Raw genomic sequence first — 22,495 nt, 5'->3', positions numbered from 1 at the left:
TCCAGACACACAGACTTTATCAGAAGCTGAATAAAGGTGAAGTCATAAAAATTAATCAAATATTTTTAAATCTATTTCATAAAAATCCAGCGGCCTATCTTGCACTTTAAACTGTACTCCTGCCATGAAACTTTTCAAACTATTTCAACCCATGGTGATTTTATTTACTTCTAAACTCACAGGAACTAATTGCCACTATTTTCATTCTGTAGTAATAATCGTGTACTCTCTTGTCATTTAGTTTGTTCTGCAAGTATACTGAGGTTTTACCTATAATTTTTTATGTTGCCAAACATAAAAATGTAGTCATTATTAAGAATTTGGGGATTTAACTTTGTGCCATGGCAGGCAAATTATTTAAACTAATGCTCATACCGAAAACATCAAAAAATACTGAATAAAATATGTTTTAATTTCCTTAAGAGTACTGGAGAACTGAAAAGATTTTAAGGAACTAGCAGGCCAAAATCCAAGGGAAGGCTGAAATCCAAAGAAAAAAGCTACAACATCAAAGCCACTTTTGGCCTGAAGGCTCTGTCATTCCTGTAAAACTTGAATTTGGTTTTGGCAAACTTGCAGGGTGGTGGAGATAGAAGTCAAATCCCAAATGGGAGGAGAGAGTTTAGTAGAAGATTTTCCCAAATTAAATTGTGGCACAAAAATCTATACCCTTAGGGTATAAGGTGTGTACCCAGATGTGATTAAGTTAAGGCTCTTGAGATGTAGAGATTATCTCAAATTATCTACATCCTCTGTTTCCCACAACACCAGGAGACATCTTTGACTGCTCTTAAAGGCAGTAATTGCCAACCTGGAATTCTATGTACCATGAGAAAATATTTTTGAGAGTGAAGGTAAAGTAAAAATGTTCAGAGACATGAAAATCGAGAGAGTGCAACTAGCACTCCCACACTAATGAAAATTCTAGAGGATGTACTGCAGGCAAAGGAAAGTAATCTCATAGAAGGTGTGAGATACGAAAGGCATAAAGAGCAAAAAAAAGTGAATATGGGTGAATTTAAATGAATGATTTAAAAGAGATATAATAACATCTTATGAGATAAAGTTATAATATAGAATTAAAATATTCAATAACATATAAGTGAAGACAGAACATTATACAAAATTGAGCTATAAAGCAAGTCTCAAAAAATCTAACATGATTAAAATCATATAGAGAATACTCTCTTGCCACAGTAAAATTAAGCTAGAAATCAATAACAAATAAATAGTTAAAACAGACAGATCAAATGGGGGCACTACTTAAGTCCTGTTGGAGAAGAGCAGAACTTGGAAAAAAAGGTAAAGCCAGTGGCAGTGAGGATGGTGGGGGAAAAAAATAAAGATATATTTAGAAAGTGAAATAGCTACAGCAATTTAGGATGCATAGTGGATAGTAGGGCCATCAAGTAGGACTGGAAATACTGGTAAAGAGGCACGTTTGCAGAGAGAAATGAGTTTGATTTGTCTACAAGACTAGTCAACAATTACGTTTTCTTCCAGTCTTATTCCTATATATTTCCTTCTTTAACATAATAATAATAATTATATTATTTAATATAATTTATATTCCTTATTTTTACTTAATATTATATTACACAGTCATTTTCACATGCTATCACATACACTTGATAAAATGGTAATATAATATTCTTTCCAGATAATATCATAGTTTACTTAGCCAGTATCTTATTGCTGGACATCCTTTGAAAGGATATTTTGATTAAGTTTTTATGCACAAAGTTTTAATAAAATATTTAGGATTGCTCCTTTAGGATAGAGTTAAGGAAATTAAGCTGGGTATTGTGGCTCATGCCTGTAATCCTGGCACTGTGGAAGGCTGAGGCAGGAGGATCACTTGAGGTCAGTAGTTCAAATGCCAGCCAGGGCCACATAGCAAGATCCTGACTCTCTTTAGAAACAGAAAAAAAAAAAAACAGAAGAAGTGTAATTACTACATCAAAAGACATAAACATTTTTAGGGCACTTGACACATTGCCAAAATGTCTTCTAAAAGATGTGTATTGATTTACATTTCCACCAGCAATGAATGAAGTCTCGTTAATAATACTAGAAACTGCATTATTGATTGTTAAAATCTGTGTAATTCATAGGTGAAAAATAGAAAGTTGCCTTAATTTGCAGTTTTCTGATTACTGTGAGGTTAGATATTTTCCACATTTGCTGGAGACGTATTTTCTTTTCTGTGAATTCATCCCTTTGTATACCAATTTAAGTCTTAGTGTTTTAGCAAATTTATATCAGCATTACCAAATTAATTGTGACATTTTTTCTTCCAGGTTTATGTTTGTCCCTTAATTTTAACTGTGTTTTTTTTTTTTTTTTTGGAAGGGGATAAATAGAAGTTTTACATATTCACACAGTTAAATATTTATTTTTTTCATTACTTTTTGGCTGTCTCCTAAAAACTTGATAAATATTAACTTTTATTTTTCCTATGTTTTGATTTGCTTCTAGATATTTAAATGAAACCATCTGGAATTTATTTATTTATTTATTTTTTATTTTTATTTTTATTTTTTTTTGAGACTGAGTCTCGCTCTATCGCGCAGGCTGGAGTGCAGTGGCCGGATCTCAGCTCACTGCAAGCTCCGCCCCCAGGGTTTACGCCATTCTCCTGCCTCAGCCTCCGGAGTAGCTGGGACTACAGGCGCCCGCCACCTCGCCCGGCTAGTTTTTTGTATTTTTTAGTAGAGACGGGGTTTCACGGTGTTAGCCAGGATGGTCTCGATCTCCTGACCGCGATCCACCCGTCTCAGCCTCCCAAAGTGCTGGGATTACAGGCTTGAGCCACCGCGCCTGGCCTGGAATTTATTTTGATGCTAGTTGTGAAGTGAGAATCTACAGGATTTTTCTCCCAAATTGCTAAACAATTTCTCCAGCATAATTTATTGAATAACTCTGTCCTTTTCCATTGATTAAATATCTTTTATGTACGTTGGATTCATATTATATTCAAGTTTATTTCAGGGCTTTGTTGCACCAAAAGGTATAAAAGGTATTTATAACTGCACAGTTATAATATGCTTTAGTATCTAGTAGATATTTTTGAATACCATATGATAGGACATTATTTTGTTGCTTTCCTTCTAGAAATATTTTTAGTGAGGATTATTCATTGATTGCATGCATTTTAAAACACCAATATAAAGAACTTAAAAAAATTTACAACATGATAACATAGTCATAGAAATAATGCAAATAGTATAAAGGATATAAGGCAAAAAGAAAACAGCTTTCCCTGTGTCCCTTCAAACTCTCAGTTCTGCTCGTTGGGGACGTTGGTTAACATTTTGTTGTATTTTTCCAGAAATTGTATGTATATGTATATGTACACACACACACATACCACACGCAATGTACACACTATTAATAAAAATATATGTTTATTCTCCCCTTCTATTTTTACAAATTCGATCATATTATACATTCAGTCCTCAAATTTATTTTTTTAGCTCACTTTTTATAATAGTAGCAGTTTCTTTATCCAGAATAAACTTTAAAATAACTAGTGCAGTTCCAAAATATCCCCCCAAAGTTTTGTCTGGAATTGCATCAACTCTTATACAAATTAACAGGCATATTGAATTTCCTTCACTTTGCAATATCAAGGAAGTGCTTCCTCTGGCCCCTAGGTCTTTGCTAAGGAATTTTCCACATCTACTTCAGTCTCACTTTTCTCCCTTTCAACTATCTAACTCTAAACCACCCTTCAGGTATTATTAATAGCTTAGGATATTTTTACCCAGAAGCCTTTCTATATGTATTTTTCCTGGACTCAGTGTTTTAATAAAAATCATAGTAATTCTAATGGGTTTTGGAGATTCTAATGGGATTTCTTGATATCTAAGAATATAATGTGCAAATAATAAGAGTTTATTTCTGGTTCACCTTTATTGCACTGACCAGAACTTCCTATGCAATATTAAGTAATAATGGTGATGGTAGACACCCTAGTATTATGTCTACTTTTGATGAATATGCCATTTGAGTTTTACTTTAAAATATGTTATCTACTGGGGGTTTGAAACAAGTACTCTTTACCATGTTAAGAAGGTGACTGTTTACTTCTATTCTTGCAGAGAATATATTAGGAATGACTTTGATTTTATTAAATATCCTTTTGGCATCTGTTGAGATGATTGTGATGTTTTAAGTGAGTTATTTATATTAAGAAATATAAATAATTTTCTACAAATAGAAAAATATTTCCTATTACAGCATCTTGATTACATGCCTAGAATAAAACCCTTTCAGTTCTGGTGGATTAAAAATACATATTATTGCTTTCTTTTTCTCACAGTTTGTTTAGAAGTTTTTCACCTATGTTAAATAAGAAGGGTTAGTAAAATCTTTTTTATTTGAAAGAAGCATTCAGAATGATAGAACATCAACATTTAAGGGGTAGGTATTCTCCACTCAAGGCAGAAATGAGAAAGTTATAAATAAAGAAGTTGATGTTCTGATTCATGAAAACAGTATCTTGTGAATTTGATTAGCATGAACCAATATAATCTAATCATCCCTAGATGAATCAAAGTCCTCAAACTGCAGATCTTAGAAGTGGATGCTGTATTTGGGTAGAGCTAAAAAGCATAATAATAACCATGAGAACTGAGTGAAAGCAGTCACCCATACTAATTCTCATTACCAATTCCCAGGTCAAAGACCATTTATAAGGTGCAAAAATATTACAAAATTACTTCACGGGGTAGATAATGTAGATTTCTTATATTTTTCAATTATTTGAAATTATATTTTTCAAATATATTTCAATTATATTTTTCAAATATATTTCAATTATATTTTTCAAATATTTGATAATAATATTCAATTATCTGAGGGCTTAAACCAGTGGTATCCAAACTTTTTGCCACCAGGGACCAGTTTCATGGAAGATAATTTTTCCACGGACTGAAGAGTAGGGCAGGGGGTGAGGGATGGTTTTAGGATGAAATTGTTCCACCTCCGATCATCAGACATTAGATTCATATGGAGCACACAATCTAGATCCCTCACAGGTGCAGTTCACAGTAGGGTTCAGGCTCCTATGAGAATCTAATGCCATGGCTGATCTGACAGGAGGTGGAGCTCAGGCAGTAATGCTAGCTTGCTGCTCCCCTCCTGCTGCGCAGCCCAGTTCCTAACAGACCATGATCACTACCCATCTGCAGCCTGGGGGTTAGGGACCCCTGGCTTAAACTATGTACCAACCCCTGTTAACCAGTATCTTTGAAGGAATTTTCTTTTCATTTAACTTTAAAGGAGTTCTACACTTCCCCTCGCCATTCTGCAATCCAAATATATTTTAAAGCACTGCAAACGTATAGGAACGCTTATATTCAAAACTACCAGCAAGTTTGCTAATGCTGAAGAGAATATGCAAGTAATTCAGATGTCATTTAACCTTTTCGATACAAGATTTCTATCACAGACAATACCTTTCCTACCCATTAGTGAAAAAATATCCTGTAGCACCTCTTAATTCAAAAGAAAGAATCTTAAATTCATTAAATCCCTCTGAAGCTATGAAGGTCAACTTTGCTTTGGCTTCTGGTTTAAAATTTACTGATACTCCAGCACATGGCTGAAATTACTTTAGCAGATCTATGTTAGGCGTAAGTTATTCATCTGGCTTTGCAATAACATTGGTTTTTCTAATTAATACTCAGTCTTAGGCATAAAATCTGGCATGAGAATTTAAATGATTTAGCCAAGGACTGACAGATGTGGGAATCATTCCCAGTTTCAACGATTCTGTTATATACCTCTTCACATAACTTTCTTCAGTATAGTCAATTCTCTGAGATCAAAAATATTATGACAGTTACGTTCTTTTCTATTTTTCTTATGGATAAAGTTTCATTTCCCTATAAACCTATTGGAAACTTGTTAGAACAGGCATAATCTTGACTTCATTTGTAGCAACCACATTTATACATTATTTAACTTGGCTCATGTAATTTACTCCTTATGCAGAGAAGTTATATCTATCATTATCCCTCCAATCTTGGCCTTTGGGTAGAATGTTCAGAAGACACAAGGAAGGGTATCCCTCTCCTAAGGTCATTCTTGATTAATGCACTTATTTTTCAAGGCTTACACAATGTGAAGGTTTAACACTAAAATCAGTAATATCCTTCATTTCCCTAGACCAAAGGCTCTTGTCACATGGCAGTTTAAGCTGTCATCAGCGATCATGGCTGGGGGTGGGGTGGGTGAAGAGTCTCTAGGTCTTCTCTCAATATTTATATAGATATTCCTCAATTTATGATAGGATTATGTACAGATAAACCCATCACAAGTTAAAAATGCCATAAGTTAAAATGCATTCAATACAATTAACTTACTGAATATCATAGCTTAGCATTGCCTGCCTTAAATGGCTTATAACACTTACATTATCCTATGTTTGGGCAAAATCATCTGGCAACACAGTACACTGTAGAGTATCAGTTGTTTCCCCTTGTGATCATGCGGCTGACTGGGAGCTACAGCGTGCTGCAAGCTGTCCAATATTGCAAGAGCATCATACCCATTTCTACTGAATGCATAGTGCTTTCAAATCATTGTACAGTTGAAAACTTGTAAGTCAAAGCATTGTAAGTTGGGAGACTATATGTAGACATGCCACACTTTTAAAATTTTCTGAACACAAACAATATTTCTGAGTAGTTTGCTTCACTTTAGTAAATTATGCTAAGAAAATTAGTCTGTACTTTGGAGTAAGGCAAAAATACGAATACATACCTTTTTAATGTCACTCTAAATTATTGTGCAACAGCCCTTTCCAAGAATTACTGAATTATTTAGAGCATTTTATTTCTGCTTGACTTACTCTTTACTCTTAATTAGGGCTTAAATTCCATAAAATTAGATGTTAACTTTTAGATTTCTCTCTGGAAGTAAGGGTAATGCCAGCGGTTGTGGTTTTCTTACCCTGTAGGACATTAAACACTGTATCTATTAGCAAACTCATTTTAGCTTTCCTTTGACTAGATAACTATATACCTTAGGCTCCTCAAATTCTTGTTTGAACCAGTTTCACCATCTTGTTGATTCCTTGATAATGAGTTAAGAAATCTTTGACATATATTCACTATAGCATCGAGACAAGAGATAAGTCTTAATTTTTAAAAATTTTTCCTTAACTGGTCTCCTGTTTAACACAGTTCACTTTTATGGCCAAAGCCTCCTATATGTCATTCTCTTCCCTAGCTCTTCTCAACAAAGTATAAATGTTGGTGGTTTCCAATAGTTTAAAACATGAGAAAACTATAAACTCCTGAGGTACATTTCTGTATGCAAACACCAAGAAAAGCATTTTAAAAATCCTTGTCACTGGCAAGTACATGCATGCTTTTTTCCCTTAAAATTAAAAAATACGTATATATGTATGTATGTTATGAGTAAATTTAAAATGTCATATCAAACCAATGCTCCAAATGCAGCAATAGAGGAAAAATAAATAAATGACAAAAATCATATTTTTAAAGACGTCAGAGTAATGCAGAAGCAAGGACTAGATAATATTCCAGAGGAGGAAGACTCCTTTTTAATAAGATTTTGCTAGCAATCAATTTTCTTACCCCCAGGATATTTGCTAATTCTAAGCTTGGATTAAGAACTGAACTTGATGCAGATAGAGGGAGGGACTGAGTGGGTGAGAAAAAAAAAAAAAAAAAACAGTGGATCTCTTGGTAGTTGAGGTTGTCATGACAGATTGAAATTTTGAGGAACCCAAAACATATGACAAACTTTCCTCATGAGATATTTACTGAATTTTGGGCCTGTGGGGAAAGTGGAACAGTTCAGCCATAAGCTTCTAAGAGGCAGAAGCAATATAGTGTTTAAGAGAGAAAGTCCCATAAGGAAGAACTGCTTCAAAAATACTAGCCATATCCCCATAAAGACATTTTCTACAAAGCAGAGGCTAAAAAGCTAATCTCAAAATTTCTTAAGGAAAGAAATGAATCTCCCACAGTACCCAAGCTGGGGAGACAAAATGTGGCGAACTCAGTCAAAATGGATGATGGGCCCAAAGACACTCCAGTGGTGCACTGTAATTTACTAAAACTGCAGCCTGCAACTAACCTAATCTTTTGTGGATTGAGGGAATCAGCCTTTCACATAACCTGCCTTGCAGAGAAAAGATGAAACACTTGCTAGTGGAATATACATCATCTCCTTCTCTGATACTTTCATACACTATATCTGTCATTACAAGACATACAAGGAGAAAGAATAATATTTGCAATAATCAGGTTTAAAAATAGACAATAGAAGCAGACCCACAAATGCTATAGATATTAATGTTTATCATACAAGGAGATTAAAATGACAATAATAAGTATTGTAAAGAATATATAGGAAAAAATAGACAGATTGAATAAAAATATTGAAAATTTTAATGCAGTACCAGAATCTATAATAAAGAGATGAGCATCAGGATTTTAAGGATGAGCAAAAACGACTAAAGAAGCTTTGTGGAAAGGGGAAACCGAAGAAAGGAAAAGGGAAAAGAGAGAGAAAAAAAAAAAGAAATAGCGTTGGTCCCTCCAGAGGGAGAATTTCTTCCTCAGTGGCAGAGAGCAGAAAGGGCATTTACTGTCTTTCCACATATTGGAGGAATGTCATCTTCCTAAATGAAGATTATTTGGAGGAATACAGTCATCTCCTTGTTGAAATCTAATCTGGTTAAATTGAGGCTGGTTTCTTCAACACATTCTAACTGTGCAAAATTTTTTCGCCTTGGCCATGTAATGTGAGATTTACCTAATTCTCTAATGAAACGAATACATAAGAAAAAAACAACTACTTCAAATTTCATATGGAAACAAAAAAGCCCACATAGCCAAGACGATCCTAAGCAAAAAGAACAAAGCTGAGGTATCACACTACCTGACTTCAAACTATATTACAAGGCTACAGTAACCAAAACAGCACGGTACTGGTACCCAAACAGAGATATAGACCAACAGAATAGAACAGAGGCCTCAGAAATATCATCACACATCTAAAACCATCTGATCTTCAACAAACCTGTTAAAAACAACCAATGGGGAAAGGATTTCCTATTTAATAAATGGTGCTGGGAAAACTGGCTAGCCATATGCAGAAAACAGAAACTGGACCCCTTCCTTAAACCGTACCCAAAAATTAACTCAAGATGGATTAAAGGCTTAAATGTAAAACCTAAAAACCCTAGAAGAAAACCTAGGCAATACCATTCAGGACATAGGCATGGGCAAAGACTTCATAACTAAAATACCACAAGCAATTGCAACAAAAGCCAAAATTGACAAATGGGATCTAATTAAACTGAAAAACTTCTGTACAGCAAAAACAAAACAACTATCATTAGAGTGAACAGGCAACCTACAGAATGGGAGAAAATTGTTGCAATCTATCCATCTGACAAAGGTCTAATATCCAGATTCTATAAGCATCTTAAACAAATTTACAAGAAAAAAACAAACAAACAACCCTATCAAAAAGTGGGTGAAGAATACGAGCAGACAAGTCTCAAAAGAAGATATTTATGCAGCCAACAAACATATGAAAAAAGGCTCATCATCACTGGTCATTAGAGAAATGCAAATCAAAACCACAACGAGGGCCGGGCGTGGTGGCTCAAGCCTGTAATCCCAGCACTTTGGGAGGCCAAGACGGGCGGATCACGAGGTCAGGAGATCGAGACCATCCTGGCTGACACGGTGAAACCTCGTCTCTACTAAAAAAAAAAAAAATACAAAAACTAGCCGGGCGAGGTGGCGGGCGCCTGTAGTCCCAGCTACTCGGGAGGCTGAGGCAGGAGAATGGCGTAAACCCGGGGGACGGAGCTTGCAGTGAGCTGAGATCCGGCCACTGCACTCCAGCCCGGGCGACAGAGCGAGACTCCGCCTCAAAAAAAAAAATAAAATTAAAAAAAAAAAAAATACCACAACGAGATACCATCTGACACCAGTTAGAATGGCTATCAGGAAGCAACAGATGCTGGCGAGGATGCAGAGAAATAGGAATGATTTTACACTGTTGGTGGGAATGTAAATTAGTTCAACCATTGTGGAAGACAGTGTGGTGATTCCTCAAGGATCTAGAACCAGAAATACCATTTGACCCAGCAATCCCATTATTGGGTATATACTCACAGGAATATAAATCATTCTAGTATAAAGACACATGCACACGTATGTTTACTGCAGCACCCTTTACAATAGCAAAGACTTGGACCAATCCAAATGCCCATCAATGATAGACTAGATAAAGAAAATGTGGCACATATTCACCACGGAATACTATTCAGCCATAAAATAGAATGGATTCATGTCCTTTGCAGGGACATGGATGAAGCTGGAAACCATCATCCTCAGCAAACTAAAATGGGAACAGAAAACCAAACACTGCTTGTCCTCACTCATTAGTGGGAGTTGAACTATGAGAACATATGGACACAGGGAGGGGAACATCACACACTGGGGCCTGTCGAGGTGTGGGGGACAAGAGGAGGGAGAGCATTAGAACAAATACCTAATACATGCAGGGTTTAAAACCTAGATGATGGGTTGATAGGTGCAGCAAACCACCATGGCCCATGTATACCTATGTAACAAACCTGCACATTCAGCACATGTGTTCCAGAACTTAAAGTAAAATAAAATAAAAAATTAAAATTAAAAAAAAGAAGTTTAGAAAAGTCCAAGAAAAATACAAAGGAGACCAGACCCAAGAATGTAGTCAAATAGCTGAAAACTAATGAAAAAGAGAAAATTGTAAAAACAGAGAAAAGAGACATGTTGCCTTCAAAGAAGCAACAGGACATAAGACTGACTTTTCAACAAAATTTTTGGAAGCCAAAGGCAATAGAATGGCATACGTAAAGTGCTAAAGGAAAATATAACTGCCAACTATAAAACTGAGTATAGAGTTCTATACTCAGTTAGAACCTCTTCGAAAAATGAAGGCAATTTATTGCAAGCAGAACTACACCAGAAGAAAAAAGATACAATTTTTTAAAGCTAAACAAGAATGAATGGAAGCACAGTACTACATGAAGGAATTTAGAAAAGGTACAGTTCAGAAAAGTTAAATCTATTGGTAATACAAGGGAATGTTAAGCACTTAAAAAAATGATAATAAAGTCATGTGGGTTAATAAAATATAGACAAACAAAATATACAACAATAACAGCACAATGGGCAAGAGGCTGACTCACCTAGGTAGAACCAGGAAGACAGGGCCACTAAAAAGTATATAAGATTAATTCAGCTAAAAATTCTAAATAAATTGCTAAAGGCTGATGTGAGCTAAAATAAGAGTATAAAATCCTTTGGAGCCATGTACATGACATGAATTAGTGCCCATTCATAGGCTCTTCTCCCTAGGGCTCATGAAGTGTTCATTAGAAAGATTGGAGACAGAGACAAAGCAAGAGACCAGAAGAAGCATCCAATGAAGATGAGCCTTAGAAAATGGTAGTAGCCAAGTTGTGGGAAAGATATCATGCTATGCTTGGTCTTTTCTCCACTAAGAGCAAAAGACCTAAACAACTGGGGTATGGGGTTTGGAGGGGTAGATAGCAAACCATGTCATCCCTAGGCCACAAGTGAGCTGGAAGCTGGGGAGGAAAAAAATTCCATCCGCTGGGGAAGGAGCCATAAAGCCATTCTGGATCTAGACCATTAGAAATTTTTTGCTAGTACTGGAGTAAAAGGATTAAGAAAGCACCATCCTTAGACCCAGGGACACAGGATCTACTGAAGAATGAGGCTAAACAAAGGCAACAGGGAATTCCCCTGGCCTCATCAGCAGGAAAATCAAACACCAACAGTTTGCTGTTGGCAAGTAAGATACCTTGGAGAGTGACCTATTCTGAAACTCAGGAACACAGGGAAGGCTAAAACCTGAGGGTGGGATTAGGAACCTCAAGAAAAACTATCCAGCAAACTAACCCTCACCCTAATGATAAAGTAATAGCAGAGGAATGAAGCCAGTAGTACACTGAAGACAAACCCAGCAACAGGAAAACATAAACCAGCTCCATTCCTGACAAGTTTGACACAACCTTCTCCAACATACGCAATAATGGAAGAAGGAAAAAAAAAAAATGCCTGCCCATTTTCAGGCATAAATATGACTTACCTGAATCTTACTGTCCTACACACTCTCTGGCAATTAATAGAACATTAGGAAAGTGCTCGCTTTGGCAATACACACTCTTACAATTGGAATGATACAGAGAAGATTAGCATGGCTCCTACGCAAGGATGACAGACAAATTCATGAAGCATTTCATTAAAAAAGAGAGAAAGAGACATATAAAAGCAAGAAAAAATGAACTCACTGTCAAAAAACAATGCAACAAAAGAACAAGATTCAAGAGATAATGTAGACATTAAAATTATCTGACAAGTAACTTAAAATAACTACAATTAATATGGTTCTAGTGGGAAAAAATTAACAACATGCACAAAAAGACAGCATTTCAGCAGAGAAATGGAAATTATAAGAAATTAATGGAAATACTAGAAATGAAACATGGTAACAGAGATAAAGATTACTTTCAATGTACTCAAAACATTAAGGAAAGTCAGTGAAATTGAATGTAGGTCAATAGAAAGTATCCAAATTGAAGGACAAAAAGAAAAATGTGGGAAATTAAAAACGGCTCATAGCACCCAAGAGCTGTAGTATCATATCAAATGGTCTACCCTATGTAGAATGGTAATCCCAGTGGGTGGGGCTGGGGGTGGAAATGACAGATAAAAGAGAGAAACCAAATAAATATTTGGCGAGTTAACATTGGTTGAAGATGGTTAACATTTTTCCAAAATAATGTAAGACATGAAGCCACAGATCTGAGAAGGTCAGAGCATCATAACCAGGATAAATAAGAGCGACAAAAATAAAACCACCTGGATACATCATATTCAAAGTGCTAAAAGTGAAAGATAAAGCGATAATCTTAGAGACAACCAGATGTAAAAAGAAATGTTACATACAGAGCAACAAATATAAGAATTAGAGTAGACTATTCTCAGGAATTATGCAAGCTAGAAAATAATGGAAAGAAATATTTAAAGTGCTGAAAAATTGTCAAACCAGAATTTTATATGTTATGGAACTATCTTTCACACATAAAAAGAAATAAAGACTTTCAGACAAATATAAATAGAGGTGTTAGAGAAATTTCTTCAGAAAGAATCAGAGCTAGACAGAAATTTAAATTACACAAAGAAATGATGAAAATAAAAGACTTTTTTTCCTTGTTTTAATTGCTCTAAAACATAGCCAACTCTTTAAAGCAAAAAATAGAAAGACTACTTTGGGTTTACAACATGTGTAAAGGTGAAATATAAGAAAATGATAGAACTGGCCGGGAGCGGTGGCTCAAGCCTGTAATCCCAGCACTTTGGGAGGCCGAGACGGGCGGATCACGAGGTCAGGAGATCGAGACCATCTTGGCTAACATGGTGAAACCCCCGTCTCTACTAAAAAATACAAAAAACTAGCCAGGCGAGGTGGCGGGCACCTGTAGTCCCAGCTACTCGGGAGGCTGAGGCAGGAGAATGGCGTAAACCCGGGAGGCGGAGCTTGCAGTGAACTGAGATCCGGCCACTGCACTCCAGCCTGGGCGACAGAGCGAGACTCCGTCTCAAAAAAAAAAAAAAAAAAAAAAAAAAAAAAAGAAAATGATAGAACAAAAGATAGGAGGAGGGAGGAACTGGAGTGTACTATTGTAAAGTTCTAACATTCCATGTGAGTGATGTTATTTGAAGGCAAACTGTGATTAATTAAGACATGCATTATAAATTCTATGTCAACCACTAAAAAGTCAAAAAGAAGTATAAGTAAACCAATGGTAGAGATAATATTGAGTTTAGAAAAAAAAAAAAAACAATTCAGCCGGGCGTGGTACTGTAATCCCAACACTTTTGGAGGCCGAGGCGGGCAGAACACAAGGTCAGGAGTTCGAGACCAGCCTGGCCAGTATGGTGAAACCCTGTGTCTACTTAAAAATACAAAAATTAGCCAGGCATGGTGGTGCGTGCCTGTAGTCCCAGCTACTCAGGAGGCTGAGGCAGGAGAATTGCTTGAACTTGAGAGGTGGAGGTTGCAATGAGTTGAGATTGCACCACTGCACTCCAGCCTCCAGCCTGGGTGACAGAGTGAGACTCTGTCTCAACAATAACAACAACAACAACAACAACAACAACAACAACAACAAGAAAAACCCCACCAATTCAAGAGCAGGCAGAAAAAGACAGAAAGAGAATAAAGGACAAATTAAATAAATAGCAGACAACTAGCAAGATGATAGATTTAAATCTGACAATATCAATAATTTTATTTAATGTAAATAATATAAACACAACTAAATAAAAGAGTATGTTGTACATTTTTTTAAGTCAAATCTATTGAGAAAACAAAATGGTGCAGCCACTGTGAGAAACAGTTTGAAAGTTCCTCAAAAAGTTAAAAATAGAGTTACCACATGACTCAGCTGTTCTACTCCTATGTATATGCCCAAGAGAAGGGAAAACATATGTTTACACAAAAAGCTGTACATGAATGTTCATAGCAGCATTATTCAAAATAGCCAGAAAGTGAAAACAACCCAAGTGCCTATCAACTGATGAACTGGATAATTTATGTAATACAGTCATATAATGAAATCTTGTTCAACCATAAGAAGTGAAAGAAAGATACATGCTACAACATAGATGAACCCTCTAAACACGCTGAAAGAAGACAGACACAATAGGCCACATATTGCATATTGCATTTATATGAAATATCCATAATATGAAAATCCATAGAGAAATAAATTAGTGATTTCCAGGGGTTGGAGCAAGGGGAGAATTGGAATTGACTGCTAACAGGTATGAGTTTCTTCTTGAGGGGATGGAAATGTTCTGGGATTAAACAGAGATGACAGCTGTACAACACTGTGAATAGTCTAAAAACCACTAAATTGTACTTTTTTTTTTTTTTTTTTTGAGACGGAATCTCGCTCTGTTGCTCAGGCTGGACTGCAGTGGCACCATCTTGGCTCAATGCAAGATCTGCCTCCTGGGTTCCAGCCATTCTCCTGCCTCAGCCTCCCGAGTAGCTGGGACTACAGGCGCCCACCACTACGCCCAGCTAATTTTGTTTTTGTAGTTGTTAGTAGAGACAGGGTTTCACCATGTTAGCCAGGATGGTCTCAATCTCCTGACCTCGTGATCTGCCCACCTCAGGCCTCCCAGAGGGCTTTGATTACAGGTGTGAGCCACTGTGCCTGGCCTAAATTGTATATTTTTAAAATGTTTTAAATCGTGAATTTTATGTGAATTTTTTCTCAATTTTAATAATGAAAAAGAGACCTGACTACATCCTGTCTACAAGAAACTTACTTTAAATGACAAAACAAAAATAGTTCAAAAAAAGGGTAGAAAGTCATATGCCATGCAAACACTAATCATAAGAAAACTGGTGTTGCAATATTAATATCAGAAAACAGGACTTCAGTGTAGGAACATTTCCGGAGACAAACAGGAAAATTAGCCAGGTGCAGTGACTCATGCCTGTTATCCCAGCACTTTGGGAAGCCAAGGTGGGTTGATCACCTGAGGTCAAGAGTTCGAGACCAGCCTGACCAACATGATGAAACCCATCTTGAGTTGAAAACCATGGCACGAGAACTGTGTGACGCATGCACAAGCTTCAGTGGCTGATTCGATCAAGTGGAAGAAAGGGTATGAAGATCAAATGAATGAAATGAAGCGAAAAGAGAACTTTAGAGAAAAAAGAGTAAAAAGAAATGAACAAAGCCTCCAAGAAATATGGGACTATGTGAAAAGACCAAATCTACGTTTGATTGGCTTACCTGAAAGTGATGGGGAGAATGGAACCAGCTGGAAAACACTCTTCAGGATATTATCCAGGAGAACTTCCACAATCTAGTAAGGCAGGTCAACATTCAAATGCAGGAAATACAGAGAACACCACAAAGATACTTCTCGAGAAGAGCAACTCCAAGACATATAACTGTCAGATTCACCAAGGTTAAAATGAAGGAAAAAATGTTAAGGGCAGCCAGAGAGAAAGATCGGGTTACCCACAAAGGGAAGCCCATCAGACTAATGGCAGATCTCTCGGCAGGAACTCTACAAGCCAGAAGAGAGTGGGGGCCAATATTCTACATTCTTACAGAAAAGAATTTTCAACCCAGAATTTCATATCCAGCCAAACTAAGTTTCATAAGTGAAGGAGAAATAAAATCCTTTACAACAAGCAAATGCTGAGATATTTTGTCACCACCAGGCCTGCCTTACAAGAGCTCCTGAAGGAAGCACTAAACATGGAAAGGAACAACTGGCACCAGCCACTGCAAAAATGTACCAAATTGTGAAGACCATCAATGCTAGGAAGAAATTGCATTAATTAACGAGCAAAATAACCAGCTAACATCATAATGACAGGATCAAATTCACACATAACAATATTAACTTTAAATGTAAATGGGCTAAATGCCCCCAATTAAAAGACACAGACTGGCAAATTGGATAGAGTCAAGACCCACCAGTGTGCTGTATTCAGGAGACCCATCTCATGTGCAGAGACACAGATAGTGTCAAAATAAAGGGATGGAGGAAGACCTACCAAGCAAATGGAAAACAAAAACAAGCAGGGGTTGCAATCTTAGTCTCTGATAAAACAGACTTTAAACCAACAAAGATCAAAAGAGACAAGGAAGGCCATTACATAATGGTAAAGGGATCAATTCAACAACAAGAGCTGACTATCCCAAATATATATGTGCCCAATACAGGAGCACCCAGATTCATAAAGCAAGTCCTGAGAGACCTATAAAGAGACTTAGACTCCCACACAATAATAATGGGAGACTTTAACACCCCACTGTCAATATTAGATCAACGAGACAAAAGGTTAGCAAGGATATCCAGGACTTGAACTCAGCTCTGCACGAAGCAGACCTAATAGACATCTACAGAACTCTCTACCTTAAATCAACAGAATATACATTCTTCTCAGCACCACATCACACCTATTCCAAAACTGACCACATAGTTGGAAGTAAAGCATTCCTCAGCAAATGTAAAAGAACAGAAATTATAACAAACTGTTTCTCAGACCACAGTGCAATCAAATTAGAACTCAAGATTAAGAAGCTCACACAGAACTGCACAACTCCATGGAAACTGAAAAACCTGCTCCTGAATGACTACTGGGTAAATAACAAAATGAAGGCAGAAATAAAGACGTTCTTCGAAACCAATGAGAACAAAGGCGTAATGTACCAGCATCTCTGGGATACATTTAAAGCAGTGTGTAGAGGGAAACTTATACCACTAAATGCCCACAAGAGAAAGCAAGAAAGATCTAAAATTGACACCCTAACATCACAATTAAAATAACTAGAGAAGCAAGAGCAAACCAATTTAAAAGTTGGAAGAAGGCAAGAAATAACTAACATCAGAGCAGAACTGCAGGAGATAGAGACACCAAAACACCCTTCAAAAAATCAATGAATCCAGGAGCTGGTGTTTTGAAAAGATCAACAAAATCGATAGACCACTAGCAAGACTAATGAAGAAGACAAGAGAACAATCAAATAGATGCAATAAAAAATGACAAAGGGGTATCACCATGGATCCCACAGAAATACAAACTACCACCAGATAATACTACAAACACCTCCACACAAATAAACTAGAAAATCTAGAAGAAATGGATAAATTCCTGGACACATACATCCTCCCAAGAGTAAACCAGGAAGAAATTGAATCTCTGAATAGACCAATAACAGGCTCTGAAATTGAGGCAATCATTAACAGCCTACCAACCAAAAAAAGTCCAGGACCAGACAGATTCACAGCCGAATTCTACCGGAGGTACAAAGAGGAGCTGGTACCATTCCTTCTGAAAATATTCCAATCAATAGAAATAGAGGGAAACCTCCCTAACTCATTTTATGAGGCCAACATCATCCTGATACCAAAGCCTGGCAGAGACACAACAAAAAAAGGGGAATTTTAGACTAATATCTCGGATGAACATCGGTGTAAAAATCCTCAATAAAATACTGGCAAACTGAATCCAACAGCATATCAAAAAGCTTATCCACCAAGATCAAGTTGGCTTCATCCCTGGGATGCAAGGCTGGTTCAACATATGCAAATCAATAAACATAATCCATCACATAGAACAGAACCAAAGACAAAACCACATGATTATCTCAATAGATGCAGAAAAGGCCTTTGACAAAATTCAACAGCGCTTCATGCTAAAAATTCTCAATAAATTAGGTATTGATGGGAAGTATCTCAAAATAATAAGAGCTATTTATGACAAACCCACAGTCAGTATCATACTGAATGGGCAAAAACTGGAAGCATTCCCTTTGAAAACTGGCACAAGATAGGGGTGCCCTCTCTTACCACTATTACTCAACATAGTTTTGGAAGTTTTGGCCAGGGCAATCAGGCAAGAGAAAGAAATAAAGAGTATTCAATTAGGAAAAGAGGAAGTCAAACTGTCCCTGTTTGCAGATGACATGATTGTATATGTAGAAAACCCCATCGTCTCAGCCCAAAATCTCCTTAAGCTGATAAGCAACTTCATCAAATTCTCAGGATACAAAATCAATGGGCAAAAATCAAAGCATTCCAATACATCAATAACAGACAAACCGAGAGCCAAATCATGAATGAACTCCCATTCACAATTGCTACAAAGAGAATACAATACCCAGGAATCCAACTTACAAGGGATATGAAGGACCTCTTCAAGGAGAATTACAAACCACTGCTCAACAAAATAAAAGAGGACACAAACAAATGGAAGAACATACCATGCTCATGTACAGGAAGAATCAATATCATGAAAATGGCCATACTGCCCAAGGTAATTTATAAATTCAATGCCATCCCCATCAAGCTACCAGTGACTTTCTTCACAGAATTGGAAAAAACTACTTTAAAGTTCATATGGAACCAAAAAAGAGCCCACATTGCCAAGCAAGAAGAACAAAGCTGGAGGCATCATGCTACCTGACTTCAAACTATACTACAAGGCTACAGTAACCAAAACAGCATGGTGCTGGTACCAAAACAGAGATATAGACCAATGGAATAGAACAGAGTCCTCATAAATAACACCACACATCTACAAACATCTGATCTTTGACAAACCTGACAAAAACAAGAAATGGGGAAAGGATTCCCTATTTAATAAATGGTGCTGGGAAAATTGGCTAGCCATATGTAGAAAGCTGAAACTGGATCCCTTCCTTACCCCTTATACAAAAATTAATTCAAGATGGATTAAAGACTTAAATGTTACACCTAAAAACCATAAAAACCCTAGAAGAAAACTTAGGCAATACCATTTAGGACATAGGCATGAGCAAGGACTTCATGACTAAAACACCAAAAGCAATGGCAACAAAAGCTAAAATAGACAAATGGGATCTAATTAAACTAAAGAGCTTCTGCACAGCAAAAGAAACTACCATCAGAGTGAACAGGCAACCTACAGAATGGGAGAAAATTTTTGTAATCTACTCATCTGACAAAGGGCTAATATCCAGAATCTACAAAGAACTTAAACAAATTTACAAGAAGAAAATCAAACACCCCCATCAAAAAGTGGGCAAAGGATATGAATAGACACTTTTCAAAAGAAGACATTTATGCAGCCAACAGACACATGAAAAAATGCTCATCATCACTGGTCATCAGAGAAATGCAAATAAAAACCACAATGAGATACCATCTCACACCACTTAGAATGGCGATCATTAAAAAGTCAGGAAACAACAGGTGCTGGAGAGGATGTGGAGAAATAGGAATGCTTTTACACTGTTGGTGGCACTGTAAACTAGTTCAACCATTGTGCAAGACAGTGTGGCAATTCCTCAAGCATCTAGAACTAGAAATACCATTTGACCCAGGGATCCCATTACTGGGCATATACCCCAAGGATTATAAATCATGCTGCTATAAAGACACATGCACACATATGTTTATTGCAGCACTATCCACAATAGCAAAGACTTGGAACCAAACCAAATGTCCATCAATGATAGACTGGATTAAGAAAATATGGCACATATGCACCATGGAATACTATGCAGCCATAAAAAGGGATGAGTTCATGTCCTTTGTAGCGACATGGATAAGCTGGAAATCATCATTCTGAGCAAACTATCACAAGGACAGAAAACCAAACACCACATGTTCTCACTCATAGGTGGGAACTGAACAATGAGATCACTTGGATACAGAGTGGGGAACATCACACACCAGGCCTGTCGTGGGGTGGGGGGATGGGGGAGGAATAGCATTAGGAAAAATACCTAAAGTAAACTACGAGTTAATGGGTGCAGCAAACCAACACGGCACATGTATACATATGTAACAAACCCACACATTGTGCACATGTACCCTAGAACTTAAAGTACTGAAAAAAAAAAGAAAAAAGAAAAAAAAACCCCACCTCTACTAAAAATACAAAATTAGCCAGGCATGGTGGTGCACACCTGTAGCCCCAGCTACTTGGGAGGCTGAGGCAGGAGAATTGCTTAAACCCAGGCAGTGGAGGTTGCAGTAAGCCAAGATCACACCACGGCACTCCAGTCTGGGCAACAGAGTGAGACTCTGTCTCAAAATAAAAAAAAAAAGAGGAAAATTACGTAATGACAAGCAACCAATTCACCAAGAATATACAAAAAATGCATAATAATCACACATTTAACAAAAGATTTGCAGAATATAGGAAGTAAAATCTGACAGAATAAAAGGTATTAGGTAAGTCCAAAATTATGGTTGGTGTCTCAGAGCACCCAAGAACTGTGGTATCATATCAAAAGTTCTTTTGAATCAACACTTTTCTCACTGTAATCAATAAAGCAGTAGGACTGAAAATCAGTAAGGGATTTAAAAGCCTGAACAACGCCATCAACCACCTTGACCCAATTGATATTCATATAATAGGCCACCCACACAAGAGAATATTCTTTTCCAAAAATATGAAACTTTCACCAAGATAGACGATATTCTGGGTCTTAAAACAAACAACAATACATTTAAAAGAATTCAAAATCATATGAAGTATAACAGAATTAAAGTACAAATAAAGATTTCTGGAAAAAATCCTATCTGGAAATTTTTATAAAATCTCTTCTAAATAATTAATGGGTCACAGAAGAACTTACAAAGAAACTTAGAAAATAGTTGCAATTGAATGAACATGAAAAAACATTGTATCAAAATTACTGGGATGCAGATAAAGCTGTCCTCATGGTGAAAGTTTTAGCATTAATGCTTATATTTACAAATTATAAGAAGGGCATGGTAGCTTATACCTGTAATCCCATCACTTTAGGAGGCCAAGACAGAAAAATCGCTTGAGGCCAGGAGTTCGAGACCAGCCTGGGCAAGAGGGGGAGACCCCTGTCTCTACAAAAAATAAAAAATAAAAAATAAAGCTGGGCCTGGTACCACATTCCTGTAGTTTCAGCAACTCAGGGAGGCTGAGGCAGGAGGATTGCTCCCATCCAGGAGTTCAAGGTTACAGTGAGCTATAGTTGTACCACTGCACTCCATGCTGGAGAACAGAGTATGACCCTGTTAAAAAAAAAAAAAAAAAAAGAAAGGAAAGAAAGAAAAGGAAATCAAAAAGATCTCAAATCAATGATCAGAGCTTTTATCTTAAGAAAGTAAAAAATTTTGGGCCGGGCGCGGTGGCTCAAGCCTGTAATCCCAGCACTTTGGGAGGCCGAGACGGGCGGATCACGAGGTCAGGAGATCGAGACCATCCTGGCTAACCCGGTGAAACCCCGTCTCTACTAAAAAATACAAAAAACTAGCCGGGCGACGTGGCGGGCGCCTGTAGTCCCAGCTACTCGGGAGGCTGAGGCAGGAGAATGGCGTAAACCCGGGAGGCGGAGCTTGCAGTGAGCTGAGATCCGGCCACTGTACTCCAGCCTGGGCGGCAGAGCGAGACTCCGTCTCAACCAAAGAAAAAAAAAAAAAAAAAAAAAAAGAAAGTAGAAAATTTTTAAGGAAAAGTGAAAGGAAAGAGCTAGTACACAAAAAACTGAAAATGACAAAATTGGAGGACTTACTACAAGATTTCAGGATTTGCTATAATCAAGCAACCAAGAGAGGGGGTGATATTGGTGAAAGGACAGACATGAAGATCAGTGGAATCAAGCAGTCCAAATACAGACCCTTTTATATATAACCAACTGATTTTTAACAGAATTGCAAAGGCAATTCCGTAGAGAAAAGATTGATCATCTTTCTAAAACACAGTGTGGAAAAGAACAACTATTGGAAAAAGAAAACAAAAACTCAACCCATGCCTCAGAACATATACAAAAAAAAAAGTCAAAATGGATAATAAATATAAATGAAATATTCAAATCTATAAAACTACTACAATATAATGTAGGATAAAGTCTTTG

At 36.9% G+C, this 22,495-nt stretch overlaps 1 non-coding gene across 1 annotated transcript; it reads left to right on the top strand.

Annotated features, from left to right (window-relative positions):
• The first annotated feature begins 12,214 nt into the window (after positions 1-12,214).
• On the top strand, positions 12,215-12,322 carry LOC115897805. Its single transcript, XR_004057598.1, has one exon. It is a non-coding gene; the product is annotated as a U6 spliceosomal RNA (small nuclear RNA).
• Positions 12,323-22,495: the final 10,173 nt, after the last annotated feature.

This window comes from Rhinopithecus roxellana, chromosome 5, assembly GCF_007565055.1.
Source record: "Rhinopithecus roxellana isolate Shanxi Qingling chromosome 5, ASM756505v1, whole genome shotgun sequence".
NCBI classification, from domain to species: Eukaryota; Metazoa; Chordata; class Mammalia; order Primates; family Cercopithecidae; genus Rhinopithecus; species Rhinopithecus roxellana.
The sequence above is the reverse complement of the archived record's forward strand: the minus strand, read 5'-3'. Positions and strand labels throughout refer to the sequence as shown.